This window comes from Staurois parvus, unplaced genomic scaffold, assembly GCF_062004578.1.
Source record: "Staurois parvus isolate SC_StPar_1 unplaced genomic scaffold, SC_StPar_1.0 ptg000396l, whole genome shotgun sequence".
Taxonomy (NCBI): Eukaryota; Metazoa; Chordata; class Amphibia; order Anura; family Ranidae; genus Staurois; species Staurois parvus.
The window spans coordinates 482606-504881 of record NW_028318192.1 but is presented as its reverse complement, the minus strand read 5'-3'; positions in this window follow the sequence as shown (position 1 = coordinate 504881).

Here is a 22276-nt window from a genome sequence, read left to right as displayed (position 1 = left end):
GGGGAGCTGCTGCACACAGAAGATTTTTACCTTCATGCATAAAATGCATGAAGGTAAAAAAACCTTCAGCCTTTACAACCACTTTAACTTGACAATAGAACAATGTTTCTGGTTCAAAGCATGCCAAATGAAAAAGTCACCTTTTTTCAATTTTGCACATTTTTTGAAGCGACACTGTAACAAATAAAAAAAAATAAATATATATATATATATATATATATATATATATATATATATATTTGGTAAAAAAAATATAAATAAAGAAAAATAACCCATCAATAGGATCAGTATATTTTCCTTTGTGCAACAGGATGAACACTGTCAGAGCCTTACAAAATGACCTCCAGCAGACCACTGGTGTGAATGTCTGACCAAACAATCAGAAACAGACTTCATGAGGGTGGCCTGAGGACCCAACATCCTCTAGTGGGCTCTGTGCACACTGCCTGGAACCATAGAACTCAATTGGAATTTGCCACTGAACACCAGAATTGGCAGGTCCACCACTGGCTCCCTGTGCTTTTCACAGATGAGAGTAGGTTTACACTGAGCACATGTAACAGTCGTGAAGGGGTCTGGAGAAGTCGTGGAGAACGTTATGTTGCCTGTAACATCGTTCAGCATGACCGTTTTGGTGGTGGGTCAGTGATGGTCTAGGGGAGGCATATCCATGGAGGGACGCACAGACCTCTACAGGCTAGACAATAGCACCCTGACTGCTATTAGGTATCGGGATGAAATCCTTAGACCCATTGTCAGACCCTGCGCTGGTGCAGTGGGTCCTGGGTTCCTCCTGGTGCAGGACAATTCCCAGTCTCATTTGGCGAGAGTATGCAGGCAGTTCCTGGAGGATGGAGGAATTGATACCACTGACTGGCCCCCACACTCGCCTGACCTAAATCCAATAGAACACCTCTGGGATATCATGTTTCGGTTCATCCGATGCCACCAGGCAATTGTTCAATTAAGCTAATTGAACAAGCTGAGGTTAGAACCCTGATTGGCTACCATGCACAGGCGCAGCAGATTCTGTGTGAACCAGCTTTAGTAAATTTCCCCCATGGTGTTTCTGTTCTGTTCTGTGGCTCTGTTTCTGTTCCCCGTATAATATGTGTACCCGTGTTTCTGTTCCCCCAATAGTACAATGGAAATATGACATTTATATATTATGGACAAAAAGTAAAGACAATGAGATCTGAAAACACAGAAAATAATATTATAAAATCGCTCTTAATAATATACATACATTTATTTAGTGAAATATCACTAAAAGATATTCTTGGCCACCAGAAATATATTTAAACAATATTATAAATGAACAACACAAACTAATATGCCAATTCAAAATCCCCAGTCCTTGTCTGTCAACTATAAACAAACATAAAGAAATGATATGCATAATAGTCATACATCTGAAACATAGACAGTTTGCAAACTATTATATCTAATCCATAAATGTCCATATGCCACACCACTCGGGAAATGCTGAATAATGAATGCTGGTTCAAGTTCAACAGCAGGTGAGAAGCCAGTGGTAATAATCAGATCTCAAGGACATCCAAGAAGATAACAATCTATTTATTATTGAGTTATTAATGTGCCAGAAAGTCCTCCAATGGTATTTGTACATGTAAGGGATATCAAAGTTCAACAAATCTAAGGCTGCTTTGACACTGATCTATTTTTCTTCAGCTTTTGCATTAAAAAAGCCAAAGAAAAATGTATGACCATGTAATCCTACGGAACTCTTCACACTGATCCATTGCAGGTCTGCTGCATTGAGCAAAATCCTGCTTGCTGCATTTTTGGAGCAGGTTTGATGTGGTAAAAAAACACACACCAAAAAAGGAAAACCCCAATTGAAATGCATGGAAACCCAATGCAAACATTGTTGAGATACACACATAAATATTATATATAGAAGCCAACATTTACCCAGTATGCAGTGATAATGTACATGGAAGCCCAGACTAGTATAAGGCAGCCACTTCTTGTGAAATAGTTCTGGGCAGGGCCGTCTTTAAGGAGGGGCAAAAGGGGCAGCTGCCCTGTGTTCAGCCATTGTTGTGAGGCCCAAAGCAGTTGCCCCATACTTGCCAACTGTCCCAGTTTACATTCCCTTGTCCCTTGAAGTCTTCGTCCTGCACTGTGCCCCAATATCTCAGCATGAAGTGTTGTCAATTATGCTGTCCAGCTCTACCCTATTGCCATGACTCACATGCAGACCCTGTCATTATTCACATAATAAACGGCATTCATATGTAAATAGAGGCGGGCCAGCTGCATTGATATGTGAATACCGGGCATTGATATTTAAATATCAGCACCATTCATGTATATATTCTGCCTCCTGAGGTTCCAGCCACCACCACCTTTGCTGAATGCTACCCACAGGGGAGGTAAACAGGGGCATGCTTGAAAGTCCTACCTGCATCTGAGGGCACTGAGACTACCATCAGCCTGTTCTACATAGGTAAGCAAAATGTAGGGTGTGTGTGTTTCTGTGTGCGCAGAGGTAGGCAGAAAAGGAATTATAGTTTGGGGTGCACAAGTGAGCAAGGAGGGGATGTACCGAGGTAAGGAAGGTGGGTGCAAAGATGAGCAGAGGAGGCATGTGGAGTTAAGGTGGGGGGAGGTTAGAGGGAAGAGGATTGGGGAGGTTTGGGGTGCGAAGGTTAACAGGGAAATTTAGGATGCAAAAGGTGTACAGATGGGGTGGATAAAGATGTACATCATGTGTAGGGCAGCCCATTCATTTCAATGGGCTGTTCTATGTACTAGAAATGTGGAAATAATGTCCCCGACCCTTGTTCAAAATCACACTGAGCCACAGCACTGTGAATTTTGGTGCATGTAGAAATGTGCAGGTCAGCAGATGCACGAGGGTGTCATTAACTATTAATGGCACTGCTCTGTATCTGCTAAAAGGTAGCACATGCCTGTGGTGTCAGGAAAGCAATTTTGTATGCATTCCCTAACTTGCATTTGTGGTCAGTGTGAAATCCTCCTTTACATTGGTGGTCCATGTAGGAGTCCCCCTTAAATAGGTGGTCAATGTGAACTCCCTTTTACATTGGTGTAGAAATTATTGGTTGTTGGTGTTAAATCCCTCATTACATTGGCTGTCAGTGTACATTTTTCATTACGTTGGTCGTCAGTGCAAATTCCCCATTACATTTGTGGTCAGTGTAATTTCCCCATTACATTGATGGTCAGTGTAAATTTCCCTTTACATTGGTGGTCAGTGTAAATTTCCCTTTACATTGGTGGTAAGTGTAAAATTGCCATTACATTGGTGGTCAGTGTAAATTCCCTCGTACACTGGTGATCGATGTAAAAATGTCAACTCCCATCCTCATCCAGCACTGCCACTGATCCAATTCACCCCAAGCACTGCTACTGATCCCATCCCCCCACCAGCCCTGTCACTCATCGCATCCCCCAGCACTGCCACTTATCCCATCCCCCCACCACTGCCACTGATCCCATCCCCCCAGCACTGCTACTGATCCCATCAACCCCTCAGCACTGCCACTGATCCCATCAACCTTCCAGAACTGCCACTGATCACACCCTCCTCCCAGCACTGCCACTGATTCCAGGAGTCCTGGAATCCCTAGGTGTTTTCTGTCTATTAGTCCCATCACCTTCCCAGTCCATAGTGTGCACACAGTGAGGAGATGATGTGCTGTAACCTTCAGCAAGCAATCAGTGAAACATAATTAAGTGCTGTAACCTCTCGCAACCAATCAGGGAGCTGTAATGATGAGCTGTAACCTCTAGCAATCAATAAGTAAGTGGTAATGATGCAAAGTAACCAATAGCAACTAATCAGTGAGTGGCAGGGGTGGACTGATAACTCATGGGGCCCCCGGGCAATAGGGGATCATGGGGCCCCTGTGTCCTTGCCCAAATTCAAAAAAGTCTATGAAAAAGGTACCAGGGGCATCTCATGGGGCCCCCTACTGACCCTGGGCCCTCGGGCAGTGCCCGAGTTTCCAAATGGTCAGTCCGCCCCTGGTGAGTGGTAATGATATGCAGTAACTTTTAGCAACCAGTGAGTGAACAGTAGTGATCTACTATAATCTCTAGCAACCAATCGGTGAGCAATAATGATGTGCGGTAACCTCTAGCAACCAATCAGTGACCAGTTATTATGTGCAGTAACATCTAGCAACCAATCAACAAGCAGAAATCATGTGCTTTAACCTCTATATACCTGCATAGTCAAGAGTTTGCAGTTACCTTGCAATTATTGCATAATAGCCTAGACCCTAGCCTGCTCACCATAAATTACTCTAGGTGACCTAATCATTATTCTATCAATACCAAGTTCACCATCACCTTATGTTACTCATTTCAAGTGGAGAAAGTTACAGTTGATGCTGACCTTACCAGAACTTAAAGTGTTACTAAGCCCAGGACCCTGCATTCACTATATCTGGTCTGACATAGTACACAGGACATGGAAATGCAATTATTTTAGTAAATATAAACTGCTAAATACCTTTTCTTATCAGCAGTTAGAGCAGTCATGTGACTTCTATCAGTGTTCAGCAGAACACTGGTTAAAGTTAGTAGGAGGAATTTTCATTCTCCTCTCACTGTCCTATGAGATTGCATAACCCCTAACTCTCTGGACAGTGCTGATTGGCCTTGTGCTGATTTCATACACCCTCCCAAGAAAAAGAAAAACTCCCTAGCAGTACACACTAAACTGGGCATGTGCAGAGTGTCCCCAAGGCTGTGTTCTATCAAGAAATTAAATGGGGAACATGGATCAGAGAAGATAGGATCAAAACATCCTTTTTATACAATGCAAAGGATTAACCCCTTACGTTCCACAGTGAGTATAACAAGAATGCTTTACTGCATATACAGACTGATTTTACTGTTGTGGGTTTAGTAACACTTTTAGGTGGCACTCCTACTACATTGTTTGATATTTGAAACTGTATATGTCAAAAGATTTTCTGTATTGTAATCTGCTGTAATTTTTTAGTACTCATATTCTCAATATTTTTTGTCATTATATTCCACAGTCTCGAGTGTCATTCCAGGGTGACCCTGAAGCACTAGCCACATTTTATCAGTCTGTGTCTATTGATGTGTATACCCGATGTGTGAGAGGTGCAGGGGTCTTTGTAGAGGTCAAGGTACAATACAACCAGCGGTGTAGAGGTCAAGGTACAATACAACCAGCGGTTCCTTCAGGGCTAGCTGAGGGCCCAGTTGAAATATCACTTGCCCTGATCATTTTCAACTGTGGGGTAGCTTCCTCAGAGTGACCATGCCCTCCAGGTTCAAAATCATTATTTGCTTTGGCCAGCTATTACCCATGCTTCATATCTGTACAAACACCTTTTGAGTGCTTTCTAGCACATTCAGACTCAGTACTATATATAATGTCATCTTGTTGGATGTCCTTGACATCCAAATATTGCTGCAGGCTACTCACCTGATATTGAACTTGAACCAGTATTTCTTATTCAGCATATGGACAGATTCCTTACAGATATTGCTGGTACCCAGAATATCTTTGTTATTAAAAGTAATTTTACAATATATATTCCGTGTTCTCAGAACTCATTGTCATCACTACTGATATTCACTGTATACACACGAAAAAATTTTAGGCAAAAATGAAAAATGCTGTAAATTAACCACTTCCAGTCCGGACACTTTTACCCCCTTCCTGTCCAGGCCAATTTTCAGCTTTCAGTGCTATCACACTTTGAATGACAATTGCACGGTCATGCAACACTGTGCCCATATGAATTTTTTAGCATTTTTTTAGACAGATAAAGCTTTATTTTGGTGGTATTTATTCACCACTGGGATTTTTATTTTTTTTGCTATGTAAATTAAAAAGTCCAAAAATTTTGAAAAGTGTTTTTCTTATAAAATTTTGCAAATAAATAGTATTTCATCATAAATCTTGGCCAAAATGTATTCCGTTATATTTTTAGTAAAAAAAAAAAATAACCCAAATTAGTTTATAACCAAAAATTATAATTTTATTTTTTATTTATTTTTATTTTTTTTTACATACTGTCACCCTAGCAGTACAGTGTCACCATGGTGACACTGTACTACTTGTGGGGGGTGATGAAGATTTTTTTTTTACACTTATTGCTTTTACACCCATAAAGGCTGTAAAAGCAATCATTTCTCCTTCTCTCTAGCTGCATTCTTGCAGCCATTGAGAAGTACTGAGTGAGCTGTGATTGGTCACAGCTTGTCACATGGTACAAGGCTGTTGTGAATAGCCATGTACCATGTGACCTCTGTGATCATTCACAGATTTCACACGTAGTAAGCAATGATGTCACAAGTGACATCTTGCTTACTACTCTGCATGTGATCACTGATTGGCCAATCAGTGATCACATGATCGGGACCTCATACAGAGGTCCCGTCCGATGATCGGTGTTCCACTGTGTCCGGATGACACAGCAGGCAATGGATCGCGGTGCTGCGCGCTCCCAGGGGACATCAAGGAACATAAAGAAGATGACCTCTGCACACCTGTAGGACACCATTTCACACAACCAGGCCACAATATGGAAGACCTCAATATTTTAGTTCTGAGAGGAAAATTCAAATCCATCCAGGAAAGAAAAACATTTGAACTAAGAATGATAATTCTATTTGACACAAAAGATAACGGCCTGAATTTGGACATGGGATTCCTCAACCATTATCCAACAGTTTTACGACTATCTATTAGCTGAAGCTTGACCCCCTCTGTGTGAGTGTAGTATTCCCCCCCCCTCCCCCCCTCGCTTTTGATGTATCTTATTTGTAGCCTTTTTTTTTTTCTCAATCCCTTCTAACATTCTGCTTAAACTTTGTGATTTGTAATAGTACTGCTTAGACCTTGAAGAAGGGGACATACCCCGAAAGCTTGTCCTCAAAATTGTATGTTAGTGCAAATAAAAAAAGTATCACGGACAGTACTCAATTGTTTCTGTCGCAAATGCACTAATACGGCTACAATCACCTCATGCAACATGGTCTTGAATTAATTTGTTAGGAAAAATCTTTTTAGTGTGTGCAAATTACCAAATCTTGTTTGCAATTAATGCCTGCATTTGTGGAGGTATGTTGTAGCATAGTGTATCATAGAAAATGTTGATTCTGAAAGGAAAGTAAATTTATTTTGCCAAATCCGTGGGGGTGTACTCATTTATGCTGAGAACCGTATATCTCACTTAGCCTTGTGTCTATAGCTTTCTATTTTATGTTTTTTTTGGCCACAATTCTTCCACATAGACCACATCTGGCCAAACTCCTCTGGACAGAAGATGGGTATGCCTGGATCCCACTGGTTTCCACCAGTTCTTTGCTGATTGCACTGCTGGACATCTTCTGATGTTGAAGGGTTGTATTACATTAAAGGAGAACTACAGTCAAAGCTATATTGGCTATACTTCTCCTATAGATCATAGTAGTGTAGTTAGTTCTGCATTCCTGGGATCTGTTTTCAGCTGACAGTGAGCTGAAGCCTTGAGCCTGAAGCTCAGCCTTGGTGGCATATGAATTGTGACCTGTGGTGTATTTTGGTTTTGTGCTGCGCTAGGCAAGACTAAAATCAGGCACCCCCAGCATCTACATTTGTCCCACTCCTTCCTGTTTAAGATCCACCCCTTCATCTGTAAACCCCACCCCTTCATCTTTAGGCCCCATCGCTTCATATTAGAGCTTCCCCACTGGCAACAACGATGGGGCGCTATTCCTCCCACTGACAACAATGGTGGGGCACTATTCCTCTCACTGACACCAATGTTGGGGCACTATTCATCCCGCTGACATCAACGATGGGGCACTATTCCTCCCACTGACAATGGTGGGGCACTATTCCTCCCACACTGACACCAATGATGGGGCACTATTCCTCCCACTGACACCAACAATGGTGCCCCATCATTAGTGTCAGTGTGGGAGGAATAGTGCCCCATCATTAGTGTCAGTGGGAGGAATAGTGCTCCATCATTGGTGTCAGTGTGGGAGGAATAGTGCCCCATCATTGGTGTCAGTGGGAGGAATAGCACCCCATCATTGGTGTCAGTGGCTGGAAAGTGCTCCCTCATTGGTGTCAGTGACACCAATGATGGGGCACTATTCCTCCCACACTGACACTAATGATGGGGCACTATTCCTCCCACTGACACCAATAATGCTTACATTGCTGACCCCTGCTCCAGCCCTGGTTCCCTCCCTCTCCCATCCACAGCCAGCATACCTGGCTGCAGCAGCACCATCTGCTCTGCCCAGATTGCGGCTGCACAGACACTTACTTTACCGATCAGTTGTCCTTCTCCGGATGCTTTCCTCCTCTTCATCGGCTCCAGCTGGTCCCTCACTTGATCTTCTTCGATCTTCATGCTGCTGCTCGGCTCCTCCTCTCCATGCCTCCTCCAGCAGCGCCTCTTGGGCCAGATCAAAGTGGGACACGGAGTTGCAGACACAGGTAAGACACAAAAGCCCCTGTCCCTTTCCCACGGAAGTGTCTCTTCCATGGGAAAGGGGGGCGCCGTCACCTCGCCGCCTCCCCTGAAAAGTGCCGCCCTAGGCAAATGCCTTGTTTGCTTCGCGGCAAATACGCCCCTGAAACTGTCTTACACAACATCACCTTAGTAGCTGAGTTTATCTGTTCCTCTCCCAGTTTTAAGCCTCCTACACAGCTGTTTCTGTTTTCAGTTAATGACTGTGTTTCAACCTACATATGAAATATACTGCTTAGTACATTTGGTTAATCATACACCTGACTCTAATCCTACAAAATTCCTAACTTTGTGCAAGTGTACAAAGTGTGAAAGTGTAAGAATCGATGCTGGTTCGTAGCCAAAGGGTAGTAACACCAAATATTGATTTGATTTAGATTTATTTTTTGTTCACTCACTTTGCATTTTGTAGATTGATGATAATAAACATTTAAAATATATATTTTTGAAAGTTTTGTTACTTTACATCATTTCTTCACATCTGCCTAAAACTTTTGCACAGTACTGTATATGGGTTAAATAGGAATACATATTATCACTTGTAAGGTTTCTTTAACTTATGTCATATGCAGATCAAAGGTCACCCCTTTGATCTACATATAAATAAAAATAATACAAATACTATGCACTGTAAGAATACATTTTTTTTATATTGTATTACTTAATGACACTTGCAGGCTATCTGGATGTGTCATTTTACACCACACTGGCTGCTTTTTACCTGCTAAAAATGCTGGAAATAGTGGTGGGGGTGTGACAAAAGGGGGGAGAGGAGGTGATACATAACATAGGTGATACACTCTAGAAACTTTGGGTTGTTTTTCATTTTTTTGTATCTCCTTTCTTTTGAGGTCCCTCATTGAGTAAAATATAGACATTCCTAATATAATTGTCTAGCATATATTTTCTATTTATCTCAGGTGTACCAACTTTTTTCCTTTCTGCTTGCACAATACTCGGGATTATTTTTCTTTCCTTTATATAAAGGATTCTCATTTGCCATGTCTGTATTTCACAGAATTTTCCCATCATTTTAATGGTATCTAGCAATCATTTTAAAAGAGTATTTGCCCCTTCAGTTATCGATTTTAAAGAAAATTCTGCTAAATTTCAAAGATTTAACCATCACATTTGACAAATGCAACATAACAGAGAAATGTAAATAAAAAATAATATTGCCATTTGGCCTTCATTTTCAAATAGGATTAAGCCATCATTTTGGAAGATAATTTGCCTTGTGATTGAGTAATGCAGCTGTTGGGAGAATCTTGTTTGTTATTATAAGATGGCTGATTCTTATATGACAGTGGATGAGAACACAATATATGTTGTATTATGTGCAATATTTTTTTTTCTTTTTAGTCCTAACTTTAACAAAGAAAGAAAGAAAATGTATACAAAATGTGTACATTTCTTTTAAATGAAACAATGCATTAAATCAATTATTGACTGCATTGTAAGAAGGCAGAAATACCATATATTTCCATATGAAAGAAGCTTTGATGATCTTTCCTAACAGTTAACTGTTTTGGGGGTATAAAAGATATCAAACATATGGAACACAAGATTAAAAGTACTAGTTTTCTATTAACAACGAATTTGCTCCATAAATTATAAAGACAGTTTTCCTTATGGGTCCAAGAAAAAGTGATGTAATATATTGAGTGCTATGTTTAATTGAACATCTTCAGAAGAAAAATGCTGAAAGCTTTGACAGCATTCATTTGACACACCCATGTGGTAAGTTGAAGTCATGTAGACTATCTTTATCCTCCAGCATAGCTCACCAGATATAGCCAGGAAGACATCTGTAAATGTGTTTGAATATGCTCAAAATGACAGGCCTGTCCTGAGAATAACCTGTTAATGAGAGAAAAATGCAGTCTAACAAGGCTAATTTACATCCAACATTCTGTTTGCATAGTGCATTTCATACATGAGCTTTATTTAACTTTTGAACAGAAAACCGAACACAAAATGGACATCTGCTAATTATCGGGCACATGCTATTAGCAGAATAACATATGGCACATGGACTTTGGGGTATGAGACTAACAAATACTATTTTATGTCAACTACCCTTCTACAGCTCTGCTAAATGTGAGAATTTTAATTGCATATCATTGCTCTTCCAGTACAATATGCATTTCTTAGATGACTTTGGTACTTACACTGTTTACATAGTGAGGACACCATAAATACATAGTCATATTGTTAGGTTAAAAAAAGACGCAAGTCCATCTAGTTCAACCAAATAATAAATAAATACACAAAAAAACAGAAAACTTCCATATATAGAACCTTATAACCACAGTTGATAGAGAGGAAGCAAAAAACTCCTGAAGCATGGTCCGATTTACTTTAGGTGGGGAAAGAAATTCCTTCCTGATCCCCCAGGAGGCAGCCAGATTTTCCCTGAATCAAGAATCCCTTGTGTTATTACCTATAAATATTAATATTCAGTTATATTTTACATATTTAGGAATGCATCCAGCTCTTTTTAAAACAATCTACTGAGCTGGCCAGAACTAGTTCTTGAAGAACTATTTCACATTTTCACAGTTCTTACTGTGAAGAAGCCTTTCCACGTGTGGAGGTTAAATCTCTTTTTCTGCAGATGTAAAGAGTGCCCCCTTGTCCTCTGTAATGACCTGAAAGTGAATCACTCTACATCAGGTTCACTATAATGACCACTTATGTATTTATACATGGTGATCATATCCATAGCAACATAGAAAAGTGATGGCAGAAAAAAGACCTACAGTAGTGGTCCAGACTTCCGGTTTGTTTGTTTTTTTATACATGTTTTTGTTTGTTTTTTTTTGTTTTTTTTTTTACTAACTTTTTTGTCTGAGTATAGATGTGTGTTTGCCCCAGGCATGTTTAAAAACACTTGCTGTTTAATGACTCACTACCTCTGCAAGTAGTCTATCCAAGCATCAACTACCAGTAAAATAACACTTTCTATGTTTAGTCTTGAACATTCCTCCAGTTAGTTTGAGGTCATGTCCCCGTGTCCTTGATCTTGGTTTTATATTGATAATACCCCCTTCTTGATCCTTATTCACCCCTTGATGTATTTGAAGGTTTCAGTCATGTCTTCCCTTTCACTGCTTTCCTCCAGACTATATATATTAAGTTCCTGAAGTCGCTCTTGATATGTTTTATCCCCCAAACTTTTCAGCCATTTTTTGTTACCCATCTCTGGACTCATTCTATCTTATCAATATCTTTTAGTGTGGTCTCCAGAACTGGACACAGTATTCTAAATGAGGTCTTACTAAAGATCTGTGTAGGGGAATCAGGGCCTCCTTCGTCCTGCTGGTGACCCCTCTTGTAATGCATCCTAGAATTCTATTTGCTTTTCCCACTACCTGGTCACACTGTTTGCTCATTTTGCAAATATTTGAAATGAGTACCCCCAAATCCTTTTCCTCTGTAGTGTTGGTCAACACTGTACCCCAAATGTTCTACTATCTCAAGGGATTATTTTTCCCTAGGAGCAAAATTTTACATTTAGAAACATTGAACTGGAGTTTCTATTGCTTTGACCAATCTGCCATCAATGCCAAATCATGTTCTATGTTACATACACCTCCAGCAATAGCAACCCTATTACACACCATTGTATCACCAGCATAAAGACATGCCTCGCCCAACAAACCTTTAGTTACCATATTTTTTGCTCCATAACATGCACTTTTTCCCCCCCACAAAATGGGGGAAAATGTATGTGCGTCTTATGGAGCGAATATAGAGAATAGCAGGCTGGCTGCTTGGCTCTTCTCTGCAGACCTCCAGCGGTCCTACCTATTCCTCAGTCCAGCAGTGTCCTCAGTCCTCTCTCCCTGGCATGGGCACCCGGCTATGACAGCCTGCGGCTTCATAGCCGGGTGCCCACGCTTTGTGACTGGCCCAGTAATCTTCTGGGACCTGTCACGTGTCCCAGAAGATTACGGGGAAAGAGGGGGAAGGACAACTCCGTGAAAGTTGGAGCGGGTACGTGTAAAATTCAGGTACCTGCTCCCCCTCTTCCGCTCCCCAAAGGTCCGCAGTCTCTGGTCATCTGTACTATGTCTGCAGTCTCTGGTCTTCTGTACTGTGTCTGCAGTCTCTGGTCATCTGCTGTAGTATGTCCGCAGTCTCTGGTCATCTCTTGTAGTATGTCCGCAGTCTCTTGTCATCTCTTGTAGTATGTCCTCAGTCTCTTGTCATCTCCTGTTGTATGTCCGCAGTCTCTGGTCATCTCCTGTAGTATGTCTGCAGTCTCTGGTCATCTCCTGTAGTATGTCCCCAGTCTCTGGTCATCTCCTGTACTATGTCTGCAGTCAATTGGTTCAGAATATTGTTTTCCTGTTTTCCTCCTCTAAAATCATCTTATGGAGCAAAAAATATGGTATATCACTTACATATAGATTAAATAGAACAGGACCTAGTACAGACCACTGGGATATTTATATATATATATATATATATATATATATATATATATATTGGATTGCTGCACATAACAAACTTTTATTGTTGAAAAATCATTATACAAAAGAGTGATCCAAAAATATGGACAAAACCCTACATCATAGTGTTCAACAAACAGTTTTGGGCTATTATGTTAACGCCCTTCTTCAGATCGGAACACATATTGAAATACAAAGTGCTACTTTGATCAATATATCAATATATACATGCATCATAATTGGAATTGATTATATGTATATAATTACATAATCTAATAGGGTACATAATATTTCACCTGCTGTGCGCTCAGATATTGAATTACATGTCTTGAATAAGGAGTTACATTTTTGTCCCAAAACAAAGATGGATACTTTTGTTCTTAAACAGGATTTATACAGCTTCTACAGACAGATTCGTCTAAAGGCTTTTTATTCCTCTAAACCTGTCAAAAACAGTGATCATTTATTACCTTTATCAATTCATACTTTGGGGTTAAAACAAAAAAGCAGGTTTATTCCTTCTACTACTTCTGCTGCTGAGCTGTTTATTGGCAAGGTTGAACAGGATATAAAAAACTTTTATTCATGATAGTTCTAAAAGGGAGTATGTATCTCACAATTTAAATCAGGAGAAAATGGCGGTTCTAACCTCCTTGTCGGCTTGGCGAGATATCACCATCAAACTAGCCGACAAAGGAGGTTCTATTATTATGATCAGACACTAATTGAATGTGAGAATATGAATATGAGATTCTTAAGACAGTTGTCAGATAGCAGTACTTATCGTCGGTTGGACAGTAATCCTATATTTCGTGTACAAGAGAGGAGTAATAAGATTGTCATTCAGGTAAATAAGGTATTATTGATAATGATATTAAAACGTATTTAATTTTAGAATAACCTGTAATACCTATTATATATGTCCTTCCTAACATACTGTACATAAGGATTCTTTAAATCCTCCAGGATGGCCAATTGTGTCTAGTACTCAGTCTGCTACTACTCCTTTAGCCAAATATTTGGATAAATGCTTGACTCCCTTGATTTTGAACACACGTTCTTATATATGAGATACTCAATATTTTTTGAATAAAATCCAATATCTTACTTTACCCCCTGATTCCATACTGGTCACTTGGGATGTAGCAAATTTTCATACAGCAATCCCACATGAACTGGGGATAGAAGCCTTCAGACGTTTGTTGTTTCATTCAAAAAGTTATGATTCTTTGTAGATTTCCTTCCTATTACAACTTTTGACAGTTGTTTTGGAGGATCATTTCTTTTTATTTAAGGAGAATTATTATTTACAGCTCATCGGGGCAGCGATGGATTTTAATGTCTCTCCTCCATTTGCAAATGCATTTATGGACATGCTAGAGAATGCGTTTATATATCATTGTGATTTTTTACAAGATATTGTTTATGTTACTTCAGATATATCGATGATGTCTTTGCAGTGTGGGTGGGTGACTTAGAATCCTTATCCTTGTTTAATACTTATTTGAATTGTTTAATACCAGGACTTAAGTTTAATGTGCCAATGAGCACAACAGACATTTTGTTTTTGGATACTCTTTTAAGTATGTAATGAGCATATTGTTATTGATTTATACATTAAGCCTACAGATCGTAACCAGTTGTTGTTATTTTTTAGTTTTCATCCCCCTGGGGTTTTAAAATCTATAACCCATAGTCAATTAACACGTGCTTCTAGGATTGTCAGTGACCCACAGGTTAGGGAGATTAGACTCAATTAGATGGAAGATAAGGTCTGTGTATGGAGTTATCCCACTGATATAGTTAAAAAAGAAAGGGATACTTTGCCCCAACAGAAAAACAGATGGCTTAATTCCCGCAAGACTGACTTTCATCTCTCAGTTTCATCCTTATTCAAATTGAGTTTTAAATATAATTAAAAAAACATTGGTCAATTTTGAGTACTAATTATTCCTCTATACCAGAATTTAATCTCCCTCCATTACTTTCTTATCGCCGGGGAAGGACATTACATGATAGGTTAGTAAGATCAGATCAATATAATCCACCTTTATTTCCTTTAATCTTTTTGGGTCCTCGTAACTTTGGCTCTTATCCGTGCCTCAGTTGTATACAATGTAGCAATATGATAAAGGGAAAATCTTTCTCACATCCTCATTTAGGTTACAGTATATCCATCAAGGAACACAATACCCAGGGGCGGACTGACCATTTGGAAACTCGGGCACTGCCCAAGGGCCCGGGGTCAGTAGGGGGCCCCATGAGATGCCCCTGGTACCTTTTTCATAGGCTTTTTTGAGTTTGGGCAAGGACACAGGGGCCCCATGATCCCCTATTGCCCAGGGCCCCATGAGTTGTCAGTCTGCCCCTGACTATACCTGTCAGTCATCATTTGTGGTATATATGATAAAATGTCCATGTGGTTTGTTATATATTGGTGAGACCACCCAAAAGGTAAAGGATAGAATATCTAGATGTAAATACTCTATTAGAGATGAACTCACTAAGTTACCGCTAGCGGGACATTTTGTAGAAAAAGGTCATACGGTTTCTCAACTCAAATTTATGGTCATTGATGGAATTGCTAGAAACAGAGGTGGGGGTAACAGAAAATTACAACTTAGACAACGGGAGGTTCAATGGATCCATTGTTTGGATACATTAACCCCTAAAGGGTTAAATTAGTATTTTGATCTGTATTTATTTCTTTAAAATAATTCTTTTGAGGGTTTTTTATTCTTTATTTTTTGGCATTTGCATATACATATATATATATATATATATATATATATATATTTAAATTTTTTTTATTTTCCTTAACGTACAGTATACATGTGCTTTCTATAATAGGTATTTATGTTTACATTCTACATCTTTAATATGGGGATGTTTCTTCCTGACAGAATTTTCATTCTTAAACCACCACATTTATTAGGTGATGTTCATCTGATGTGCATTCAATTTGTGGTTAATTATATAATTGATTCCAATTATGATGTATGCATACATTGATCAAAGTAGCATTTTGTATTTCAATATGTGTTCTGATCTGAAGAAGGGTAACATAATAGCCCAAGCAGGGTAACATAATAGCCCAAAACTGTTTGTTGAACACTATGATGTATGGCTGTCCATTTTTTTGGATCACTCTTTTGTATGGTGATTTTTCAACAATAAATAATTTTTATGTGCAGCAATCCAATTCTCTTTTTTCTACATATAGCCTTTGGTAGGACCTGATTGCTATGCACTCTAAAGGAACACTTTTTAATTAGAGTATAGCATGAAGTCAATGAAACTCCTGGGATATTGATCTGGTCAGTTAAGTAGCAGAGGGGGTTGTTAATCAGTTTCAGTTGCTTTGGTGTTAATGAAATTAATAACAGGTGCACTAGATGGGCAACAATGAGATGACCCCCAAAACAGGAATGGTTGTACAGGTGGAGGCCACTGACATTTTTTTCCCTACTCACCTTTTCTTACTGTTTTTCACTAGTTTTGCATTTGGCTAGGGTCAGTGTCACTACTGGTAGCATGAGGTGACACCTGGACCCTACAGAACATGCAAAGGCATAGGCAATCCAACTCCTCCAGCATGGCACATCACTACCTGCCATTGCCAGAAGGTTTGCTGTGTCTCCCAGCACACTCTCAAGAGAATGGAGGAGATTCCATGAGATAGGCAGTTACTCTAGGAGAGCTAGACAGGGCCGTAGAAGGTCCTTAACCCATCAGCAGGACCGGAATCTGCTCCTTTGTGCAAGGAGGAACAGGATGACTACTGCCAGAGCCCTACAAATGACTTCCAGCAGGCCACTGGTGTGAATGTCTCTGCCCAAACAATCGGAAACACACTTCATGAGGGTGACCTAAGGGCCCAACATCCTCTAGTGGGCCCTGTGCTTACTGCCTGGCACCATAGAGCATAATTGGTATTTGCCCTTGAACACCAGAATTGGCAGGTCCACCACTGGCGCATTGTGCTTTTCACAGATGAGAGCAGGTTCACCCTGAGCACATGTGACAGATGTGAAAGGGTCTGGAGAAGCCGTGGAGAATGTTATGATGCCTGTAACATTGTTCAGCATGACTGTTTTGGTGGTGGGTCAGTGATGGTCTGGGAAGGCATATCCATGGAGGGATGCACACAGACAATGGCACCCTGACTGCCATTAGGAGTTGGGATGAAATTCTTGGACCCATTGTCAGACCCTACACTGGTGCAGTGGGTCCTGGGTTCCTCCTGGTGCACGACAATACCCGTCCCCATGTGGCGAGAGTATGCAAGCAGTTCCTGGAGGATGACAGAATTGATACCATTGAATGAAACCTAAATCCAATAGAACATCTCTGGGATATCATGTTTCAGTCCATCTGATGCCACCAGGTTGCACCTCAGACTGTTCAGGAGCTCAGTGATGCCCTGGTCCAGATCTGGAAGGAAATACCCCAGGACACTATGTAATGGATTGTGATAGACGATCCATATTTTGTCAGATGATCAGTAAAATGACAATTTTATAGTTTTGCTTCTCTCTGCCTCTTGCCTTTACAGTCCTTTACAGACTGTGGCCCCTGATCATCACATTTTGGACCCGTAAGAAGTATTATGAACACCCCCCCTTAACAGACAACTATAGGCAGAGACAGACAGTGCCTGACTGTAGCCTTCTCAACGCGCATCAAGACTCAGAGGATGGACTAGCCACCTAAGAGCTCTATATGCGACCAAAAAGAGTTCCAAGGGGGGTGCCACCAGGCAGATAGGACATCAGAGGAACACAGGGACAGTTAGATATACAATAGCCATTTTAAGGGGGGATTGTAATGGATTGTGATAGACGATCCATATTTTGTCAGATGTTCAGTAAAATTACAATTTTATAGTTTTGCTTCTCTCTGCCTCTTGCCTTTTAAATTCCTTACTCTCTTAAGTAAACAATCAGATATAGGTTAACAGAACAATGCTAATTAAGATGGCGCCTTCATCCGGAGTCTCGTCCGAGGTGATTTATTAGAAGAAAAAGCACCTTTCAAGGTAAACAACCCCCATAAAAGGGAATGAGTCTCATTTGTGACAATGACTGAAAGATATCAACACGGATGGAAGAACACACAGGAAACTTAGGGGACTTTTCACCCAATCATCATCTATGCTTCGCCTGCGTCATAGGACCTATAAATGTTACTGTTAGTTCCTCAATAAAGTAGAAATTGGGAAGCTGACAAACTGCAACAGTGTCAGTGTCTTACTTCTGCGTGCACGCATTTCTGCATTAATTAGGCTCATTGGTAGATCACAGTAGGTGGTCGGTGAGTGACAACATCCAAACAATTTGCCAAGACAACTATCCATCATCTCATTAGGAGCATGCCTCGACATTGTCAGGCATGCATACAAGTATGTGGGGTCATACAATCTACTGAGTACCATTTTGAATTGCTGCAATGAAATTTCAGCAAAATGGACTAACCTGCTGAATCATTTTTTCACTTTTATTTTTGGGGTGTCTTTGAATTCAGTCCTCTGTAGGTTGATCATTTTCATTTCCATCAAACAATGGGACATCCTTATGTTCGTTACAAATTAACCAGTCCACATCAGTATAGATATCCAGCATGATATTTTTCCCCATTGAGATCTGATGTGTTTTCAAAGTGTTCCTTTAATTTTTTTTGAGCAGTGTATATTAATGAAGTTGTATAAGCTGTGATTATTATACATAGCTCTAACTTAATTCAATAATATAGTCTCAGTTTTTAAAGAATCTATAGAAATTAGACTATTGCATGGTTATCACCCCCATATGTCATGCAGGAATTATGATTGTAATTCAAAACAATTAATTTTCAGCAACAATTTAAAATTTGAAATGTAAGATTATAATATTATATATATATATTTACTGTAATACATGGGAGTGCCAGTAGGAGCACATATACATATATAGCACTCTGCTCCAGACAGGCGAATTTTAGCTTTAGGCTCTCCTGCAATCTATTTTCTGGGTCTGGCCAGGTTTCCCTAAGCTTGGAGGTTGATTGTTCCCGTTTATCCCTGGAAGAAGGTTCCAGAAGTAGGAGGGTCAGCCACTGAGTTATGAATATGTATCATGTTGTAACTTTTAGGTGGGTGGACAAGGTGGTTTATGAACTTTAATGCTGGTTTAAATAGCTTGTGGCTTTAGCCAAAGTGGCTAAGCCATTAGTTTGTGCATTCAAATGATTTAAAAAAAACTTTAAGTTGGTTGTTTATTTAAAATAAAGTGCCAGGCCCATTATTGGCTTTTGGAACATGTGTGTATAAACCTCTTTTGGGGGGTTATGAGAAGTGGCGCTCCCCGAATATTATACTGCACTAAACCTGTAGGTAAATAAGAAAGCCAGAACCTTTGCTAAGTGGAAGGGTGGGTTTGATAATAAATTTTGCCGCACCTCCACCTAGGACAGGGCCTCTGTGAACAGAGGGAATTCTCTTCCTGGGAAATAAATCAGTATTCTAAACAAAGCAATTGGGAGCAGAAGAACTACTGCAACCTGCATAGAACATTAATTTTAAGCATATACTGTAGATGCACACCAGTATAGAAATAATACAAACTTTATATAGGAATTTACAAAAAGGTATTATCAGCAAAAAGGTTCAATAGGAGTCTTAGTGGAATTGTGCACATATACATGTAACGCCCTCTAGTGTACATAGGTTTTTTTTGTGTGTTTAGTTAGAGGCTTGCTAGAAGTCTGGGTATGAGCCAGCTTGGGCATTAGTCAGCGAGGTTACTTCAGGTTAAAGCTGGAGGGCTCTGCAAGTCAGTTGTCTGATACCTCCCCCTGCTCTAGAATCTTGGAGAAGATGCTAGAAGCAGTGGATGGGGGTGAGGACGGGCTGATCTGAATACTTAAGGGAATCTTGCCAATCCTCAGGCAGGAGGCCTGGCATGGTGGCTAGGTCAGCCCTTAAATATTAGAGAGCCTAGTCAGCAAGGGAGTCGAGTGGAAGATGAAGTAAGGAAGCGCTGCTGGTGTGGAGCCTGGGAGGGGGCCCCAGAGGAGGGGGGGGTCTGCCTACAGACTGAAGCTAGAAAGAAGGACCTCTACTGTCCCACAGCCCAGCATGAGGCCTGAAAGCAGCTTCAACCCATTAAGCTACAGGAACAGAACAGTGTGAGTACTTCTACACCCCCTAGGACAAAAAAGGTAGAGGGTGGTCAGGTACAATATCCAACTCCCTGGGACATTATTTGTGTTTCCCGGAATCCCTTGCCCTGGGATTTTCTCAAGATAGCCAAGTGGATGAGGAAATTTTCACCTGGGGTCTGAGGAGATTCATTTAAGGGGACCAAATGCTCCTTGAAAAGACTATGTGCTGATTTGTCAGAAAGGAAGTGCCACTCCTGAAGGAGTAGAGAGCCTAGGATCCATTTTGTGCTGTTTGCTGGATTCTTGCCATTTTGCGAAAGAAGTTTGGTCTCCAAGTTCTTCAGTTCCATTGGGCATCCCATATACCCTTAGACTCCATCCAAGTGGTTAACCCCTAATAAAACAACAAAAAAACAAGCTCATGACTTGTCTACTGACTTTGGATGAAACTGTGCAAAATGTGTGTTGCCTGGCTGTGCAGAGCTTAGGGGGACCCAAAACCATTGGGCATCCCATATACCCTTAGACTCCATCCAAGTGGTTAACCCCTAATAAAACAACAAAAAAACAAGCTCATGACTTGTCTACTGACTTTGGATGAAACTGTGCAAAATGTGTGTTGCCTGGCTGTGCAGAGCTTAGGGGGACCCAAAAACTCAACGGCCCTCAAGAGGGTAGCGCTACATGCAGTACCTGGATGCAGAGTGGGTAAAATAAGTATTGAACACATTTTTCTCAATAAATATATTTCTAAAGGTGCTATTAACATGAAGTTTTCACCACATGTCGGTAACAACTCATTCAATCCATACATACAAAGAAACCAACACAAATAAGTTCAGAAATTAAGTTACATGTAATAAAATGAAATGACACAGGGAAAAAGTATTGAACACACTAACTGAAATGTATTTAATATTTCATACAAAATCCTTTGTTGGTAATGACAGCTTCAAGATGCCTCCTGTATAGAGAAACTAGTGGCGTGCATTGCTCAGGTGTGATTTTGGCCCATTTTTCCACACAATCTTCAAATCTTGAAGGTTATGTGGACCTTTTCTATGAACTCTGATCTTCAGTTCTTTCCATAGATTTTCTAATGGATTCAAGTCAGGTGACTGGCTGGGCCATTCTAGCAGCTTCAGTTTCTTTCTTTGAAACCAATGGAGAATTTCCTTGGCTTTTTGTTTGGGATCATTGTCTTGCTGAAATGTCCATCCTCATTTCATCTTTATCATTCTGGTAGATGACAGCAGATCTTTATCAAGAATATCTTGGTACATTTTTCCATTCATCCTTCCTTCAATGATATGAAGTTTCCAGTACCATATGCTGAAAAACAGCTCCACACCATTATGTTCCCACCTCCAAACTTCACTGTTAGTATGGTGTTTTTGTGGTGATGTGCTGTGCCATTTGACCTCCAAAGATGCCTGGGAGATATATTCCCAGTATTTTACAGGCTTGTCTAAATGTTGTGCAGCAAACTTTATACAATCTTCAACATGCTTTTTCTTCAGCAATGGAGTCTTACATGGTGAGCGTACATACAGGCCATGGTGGTTGAGTGCATTACTTATTGTTTTCTTTGAAACAATTGTACCTGTTAATTCCAGGTCTTTCTGAAGCTCTCCACAAGTAGTCCTTGGCACTTGGACAATTCTTCTGCTAATTAATTTCACTCCTCTGTCAGAACTATTGTGAGGAGCACCTGGTCGTTGCCAATTTATGGTGAAAATGATGTTCCTTCCACTTCCGGATTATGGCTCCAACAGTGCCCACTGGAACATTCAGAAGTTTAGAAATTCTTCTGTAATCAATGCCATCAGTATGTTTTCAACAATAAGATTGTGAAAGTCTTGAGAGAGCTCTTTTCTTTTACCCATCATGAGATATTTTTGTGTAACACCTTGGTAATGAGACACCTTTTTATAGGCCATTAGTTGAGATTGAACCAGCTGATATTAATTTGCACTAACAAGAGGCAGGATTGCTTTCTAATTACAGATAGATTTTAGCTGGTGTCTTGGCTTTCCATGCCTTTTTTGCACCTCCTTTTCTTCATGTGTTCAATACTTTTTCCCTGTTGCATTCCATTTTATTACACATAACTTGATTTCTGAACTTATTTGTGTTGGTTTCTTTGTATGTATGTATTGTTTGGGTTGTTAC